The following is a 6,769-nucleotide window of genomic DNA, read 5'->3' as shown; positions in this document are numbered from 1 at the left end:
AAAAAAAAAAAAAAAAAAAAAAAAAAAAAAACAAGTTTGGTGCCAATCAGGTCCAGCAGAGTCAGGTCTTTCTGGGTGGTCATTTCAGGCCTTCAAGAACTACAGGCCCATCTACTCCACCTCCCATGTCCCAGAACCACTGGAAGATGGGCCCTGGGAGGACCCTCCCCAAGGGAGGCTGCTGCCTGGTCAGCAGCATCTACTAGGACTCAGGCCGGGAGGAAAGGAGCGCCACCACCACCACAGGCAGCTGTTTGCCCTTCCGCAACTTCCCTTCCACTCCCCCAGTACCCCTTAGAGTGACATCTCAAAGTCTGCCCTAAGCCAGGCCTGGAGGTGGGACGATGGATGAGGCATGGCCCCGCTTCCCACAGTTTGTCTATGGACCACTACACAGTGCCTGGAAGAGTGGTGCCAGGGCACTTCCTACACTGCTGAGCATTTTAAGGAGTGTTTAAGATGTTCATGTCTTTGACTCAGTATCTGCACTGCAGGAATTTATCATAAGGAAATAATCAGAGTTGAAGGAAATATTACTGCGTAAGCAGCTCGCTTCAGCATACTTACAATAGCCCACAGAACGCCCTCCCCCACAAAAGAAATCAAAACAACTTAATGTCTAACAACAGTGAACTACTCAAATGAATTACAGTTGTTAAGATGGACTATTACCTGCAGCCATGAAAGACATGCTTTTGAAAAATATTAAATAAGGAGAAAATGCTGAAAATATGTTAAATGACAGAAGATAACGCTGCATATACCAGGACTTCTCACAGGGGAGCGTGATGGAATCCCCCAGCCTCCCAGGGATCCTGCTGATCCCCGAATCAGTGTTACCGAGGGGAGTCTGCTGTTGTCCTCAGACAGTCCTACGGTCAGGGGGATGGGAGGATGAAAACCAGTGGCACACACAGTATCATCCCACTAGCAGGTAAGGAGAAAAAATGTATGTATCTACACAGATCAGAAGTAATTAATGCCAGGCCACCTGTGGTGGGTAAGGTCACAGCCGTGTAGACCAATACTTCTCAAACTTGAATGTGGATCTTGTTAACAGATGGACTCTGATTCAGGAGCCACACAGCCCTGCCAGGTGGTGCCATTCTTGGGGCTGTGTCAGACCCCTATTCCACACTGACACCAATCTGCCCCTCCACAATAGGGTGGGCTTTATACCCACATGAATGCCAGAGGATTCCATCTCCTTTCCATAGTCAGTGAGGATTTTAATCCCCACACAATGGAGCCAAAGCGCTGAGTTCAAAGCCACACGCTCTGGCCCAGCTCTCATCAATCCCAAAGCTGCTGCTGCACCAAACACGCTGTTAGCATTTGTCATGGAGAATGTTTCCCTAAGGCCGCATGCCAGCCCAGATGGGCAGCCCACTGCTCACTCTGAAAAGAGAGATGCCAGAGCTGGAAACATCTCTACCCAGTAGTCCTTTTTGCGATATTCATGGGGGCAAAGTCTCTCAAATAAAAGTGAAAGTAAAGGATGCTGGGCTCTAACAACAACAATAATAGCTAACCTACAGGGAACCTCTTATTCCATGCCACGCACTGTTACGAGCATTCGGTGGGCCATTTAATCCTCACTACTTCCATTTTACACAGGAGGAAACTGAGGTGCAGAGAGGTTAAACATACATCCAAGTCACACAGTCAGGTGGCGGGAGAACCAGATATCAAACCCACACTTAGGATCACTCTGCCTGGCCTTTGTTTGCTCTGGCTAATAATCAATCAACTCACTTTTCCTTGTTAATAATCACCTGAAGGAGCACAAATCCACAAACCTGAATCCCTGAGTTCTCCCGCAAGGAGCCCTCAACCAGCTGGCCTGGCATTTACAAAACACCTCAGCCTCTAAACCTCCTTCTCTGGGCCAAAACAAGGGGTTCCACTGGCAGCCGTGTTTGTTCTACCCTTCTTACCACAGTGGGGTACAGACAAGCCTAGACTGACAGTTCTAGTGACAAAGGCCTCAAAACAGCACCAGAATTTCCTTGAAACCACTCCACAAGCTTCATTTTTGTGGTATTTCCTCTTCTCCTTCTCCCCACCCCGGCGCACAGGGCTGTGAACACTCAGAACTCAGGTGAAGGAAACAAAGATCTAAACAGAAGCTTCGACTGTAATGAAACTCCAGGTATGGCGGGAAGTGAGACCATCTGTCCCACGACCCTCAACCGGAGGAAATTAAGCCACCCTGGACTTGCATCACCGAAACCTCTAGAAGGCTGGCCTATGCATAGGTGCCTCAGCTCCTCATACCTGCAGAGCTTTCTGAGGGGACCATGCCAAAGCAGTGTAGGACAGACTTGTCATCAGCAGGAGGGCAGTGGACAGAGAAGGAGAGGGGAGAGGGGACCCTCCTAAGTCCTAGGAAACCCTCAGAGTGGCTAGGATCCTGCTCAGGGCAGCTACAGAGAGCTGACCACAACCTCTGGGTCCACTGGATCCCAAAGTCAGGCTGTGTAAGGAGGGAGGATTTTTTGGTGCCCCACCCCTGCAAGACACCTGGGTAATCCCCAAGGTGCACAAGACCCACCTTCTACTCACAAAGAATGAATGGTGCAAGACTCTGGAGGCATTCCTCTTCCCTACTGAGGCCTGCCCACACATCTATTCCATTTCTGTGCTGCAGGGGTAGCAAACTGAGAAGTTGTCTGTAAATGAGAAAAGCAGTCAGGGTGTGAGAAAAATGATGATAACTTGTATCCTTTTGTCACAGAAGCACTGCACAGTAAACGTTCCCTCAAAGGAATGTACTTTCCAATTTTTCTTGGGACAAGAGCCTCTCAACCTATCTTTTGTTATCTCATTTTGGATAGAAAGACACACAGATCTCTTACTGTAAGAGAAATAACAGTGCAACCTCAAAGATGGGGGACACTTCAGGGACTGGAGTCCAGGGAGAACTGGAATGCCACCCTTCCCTAAAGAAGAGGCTGCTCTGGTAGTACTGCCTTCGGGCATCTTTGGGGGCGAATATTTGACATTTCGCAATTTTCAATGCTGGCTCAGTTTTTTCTGTTTAACTCTAATACTGGCCTGATAAAACACCTCTGATGGTTGGATGTGGCCCATGCCCTGTTTCACTAGGGCAGTCGGGTGTGGCGAAAAGACAATTTACCCACACCAGTCAGCTCTTGAGTTTGTAGCTCTGCTGTCTGCTAAAGGTAGTGTGGGACTGCAGAGAGGACAGAAATAACACAGACAAGTCTGACAGTGTGAGTTTGAATCTTGGCTTTTCTTTTACTAGCTGCAAGACCTCAAGCAAACTATCTCCAGCTACAATTTCCATATGGAAAACGAGCTAATACCCAACTTAGAGAGATCTGTGAGAATTAAAAACATGTATGAAGACTACCATTATTTAGCACTCAATAAAAGTTAAATTTCCTTCCCCCCAGGCTCCTAAAAGAAACAACTCAAGGCAAGTCTTAGCTTCTTTAGATTTCAATGTTCTCACCTGTTAAAAACCAAAATCAAGCCTCCATCACCCCTGCCCCACCTCCCAGGACGGGATGAGGTGATGTGGGTGAAAGCAGAGTGCTTGCAAATGCAGAACACAGCTCACCTGACTGCCAACACCCTTCCCTCTCACTTCTAGCCCAGCAAGGAGCAATTTGTTTCCTAATGTGTTTACACCTTCAACAATGTGTGTGTGTGTGGGGGGGGGGAATAGAGCCACATTTGCGGTAATTCCTTAAAACGGCTATTAGCAATCAACTCTCCAGAGTCCAATCCCACCATCCTCCTACAGAGGAGAGTAAACATTAGGTCACCGCCTGGTCACCGAAAGGTCCAGCAAGTTTCTCTCTCTCCATGCTGTCATTTTAGAGACTAGAGCGGAAGCTGAAGTAGAAAATAAAGTCACTGGATAGTTGCATATTTCTTTTATTCACTCAAAGAAAACTGAACTGCAAGCCAAACACCTTCACTTAAATACCAGCATGAATTCCCTTTGTTTCCCAACTTTCAGTTGGATTTTTATTGGTTCTCTCATTATTTTCCCCACACATTGCAGTGAAACCAGAATGCTTCGGCATTCCTCAACTGAATCTTAAAACATCTTTCCAACTTCCCTTACACTAGTGAATCTACATGGGCAAGGTCTAGGCTGAGGGGATTCATCCAACACTTCAACTTTTAACTGTCACAGATATCATTTTTGTGGTTTATTTTCTCATTAAATCAGAGGCATTAAATTCAGGTGCACTGAAGCTACTAAAAACTGTGGGTTTACCTTTCAGAAGTATGCCTCCCTTCCTCCCTCTAGTGAACTTCAATAATTCCCTCTTAGAATCACCACTTTTCCAAATTATGAATTAAGCAGGATAGGATGAGTAGGAATTATAGATCCAGAGGGAAAAAAATAACAGAAGAGCAAGCTGGATGAACATCCAAGGATAGATACTATCTGCCCTCTCCCTAACCCCAGCAGCGTTCTTGAAAAGGAAAAGATTGGTGTTAACACCATTCTTAATTTTTAGGAGTCAGTTCTTTGCTAAGTATTTACATGTCATGATCCCGGAAACAAACAAGGTAATGATATGAAAAAAGAACAGATATCTCTTTCAAGTAATAAGTAGAGCTCATCTCCACTCATCTCGTGCTTTGTTTTTCTAATGTAAACTTTTCATTGATGTATAAAATGCTCCCAGAAGTGTATGAAAATCCTAAGTGTATACTGGGTGTGTTCACTACCCTGAACTCTGTTTTCTGATGAGCATAACTTGGAAGGGATTTGGGCAATTTGGAAAAACTGCTAACACATTTTATACAATCCACCGGACTGGAGGCAACTCAGCCCCCAGGCTTGCTAATACCCTTTGCATAAAAAAAAAGCTGATCCAGCATCCACCTGCATCAACTTGATCCGCTCAGCTTTGTCATGCTCAGCAAACACCCTCTGCCTTCTGAGCAAAATAAATCGACACCCTCAGGAAGGAAAAAAGAGGACTTTTTATGATTCCAGTCTAGAGAGGCAGCCTTGATACCCAATTTATAAAGGATGAAGGACTGTGAAAGGCCTTGAATCTAGAATTACCTGCAGTGTGAAACCTACCTTCTGCCAAAAAAAAAAACCCCCAAAACCCAAAACACCCCAAACAAAAACCACCGCAAAAAAACTTCACGGTTGGTGTTCTGGTATTTTTAAAGGAAAATGCCAAACACACACAAAAATAGAAACAAGAGAGTAAGGACTGCCATATCCCTTATTCAGCTTCAAACTATTAATGATTAATGGCCAATCTCCTCTCATCTTGTTCCCCCTACTTCTCTGCTAGCAGCGCTCTCCAACACTGGATTATTTTGAAGCAAATCCCCAACCTATATTTCAACTTCAGTCTGAACTTCCAAAAAATAGGGGGTTTTTTTGTTTTGTTTTTGGTGCCTGGCCGGTACAGGCATCCAAACCCTTGACCCTGGTATCAGCACCAGCTCTCTCTCTAGTGAGTTAACTGGCCAGCCCAAAAGAAGCGTTTCTAAAAACCATAATCAAACCATTACCTAAAGTAACAAAAAATATCCTTAATCCCATCAAATAATTACAAATTTCCTCCATCGTCTCAAGTTTAAAAAACGTTCTTTCGTCAAATCAGAATGCAACGAAGGTCCACGCGTTGTATCGCCGAGCTGTGTCTCTCAAATCATTTTTAAACCACAGGTTCCCGGTTCCCGTGATTCTCACAGCAGCCAGGCTGATCGCCACTACCAATTCCCAGTAACTCCAATAACTATTCCGGGGATACTACAAAGAAACGCCGGTCTTGTCTGTCTCTATATATTTAGAGCTTGTCTCTCTCTATATATATTTGTATTTAATGTTACATATAAGTTTATAAACATAAAGCACACGCGAAACCATTTCAACCGAAGCAATTCATCCGAAGAACCATTCGCGTGTCTTTGGCAATTCTCGTTGTGGGTTATTTCTGGAATTTGAGCAATCACCCCCCTTACCCAAGTCATCTGCACGAGTGTGGGACGAAGCCAGCGGGTTTCCTCCCAGCTGAAGGTTCCTCCGGAGGCCGGGTCCGCGCGGTCGCCTCCAGAAAGCAGGGGGGAGAGGCCCAGCCGCCACCTGCCGAGGCCACCTGCGCAGGTGAGAAAAGCAGCTTAAGCCGCCGAGTTCCCGAGGGCGGTCCGAGGTTATGCACAGAGAATTTTGAGCGAGCCAGGCTCGTCGTCGAGGAACCAACCGGGACGCTACGGTCTCCGAGAACAAACAACTCTGCAAAGCCCGAGGCTTAATCCCAGTGCCCGACGCCAGAGCAGGGGACACAAAGTCCGCCCCAAGGAATACAGGTGCGCGTGTACGTGACTGTGTACACACACCTGTGTGTGCCAGGCGGAGAGTGAAGAACTGCACACCCATCTGTAACACCGCCGGTTTTATGTTTTAAAACCGTCTCCCCTGGAAACCAAAGGTAGTGAGTGTCGGGGTGTGGGTATTCGCCCATTACCCAGACCCGCTGCCCCCAAACCCACGACAGACCCCAGTCACGAAGACTGCTCACTCACCCCCACCCCCAAACAGAAAGGCCCCACAGCTCCTGAGTTCCCGCCAGGGACGTTCCTTCCCCTTCCAGACGCGCTGAGCGCCCCGCCCGGGAAGCCCCCCGGGCCGGGGTGGCGAGCGGCGAGCACGCCGGGCCCGTCCCCACGGCCCCCTCACTCACCCGCGGGCCGGTGGCTGGAGGCCAGCGCTCAGCGCACCGGGCGCCGGGGCCCCACCACACTCGCGGCGAGGGCG

The 6,769-nt window shown here is 47.5% G+C and overlaps 1 protein-coding gene across 2 annotated transcripts in view; it reads right to left on the bottom strand.

Moving 5' to 3' along the window:
* The window catches only part of GPR160 (G protein-coupled receptor 160), a 16,161-nt gene extending 9,397 nt beyond the window's left edge, over positions 1 to 6,764 (bottom strand). Inside the window, exons 1-3 of one of the 2 annotated variants that reach the window (XM_008576148.1) lie at positions 6,696 to 6,764; positions 5,977 to 6,110; positions 2,555 to 2,672 (exon numbers count right to left, since the gene is read on the bottom strand). The gene's annotated coding sequence lies outside the window, so the exon portion shown is untranslated. The remainder of the gene's footprint in view (positions 1 to 2,554; positions 2,673 to 5,976; positions 6,111 to 6,695) is intronic. The other variant, XM_008576149.1, reaches the window with a different exon arrangement.
* Positions 6,765 to 6,769: the final 5 nt, after the last annotated feature.

The sequence above is a fragment of the Galeopterus variegatus genome, unplaced genomic scaffold (assembly GCF_000696425.1).
Source record: "Galeopterus variegatus unplaced genomic scaffold, G_variegatus-3.0.2 Scaffold1299, whole genome shotgun sequence".
NCBI classification, from domain to species: Eukaryota; Metazoa; Chordata; class Mammalia; order Dermoptera; family Cynocephalidae; genus Galeopterus; species Galeopterus variegatus.
This window is presented reverse-complemented; position numbering and strand designations above follow the sequence as displayed.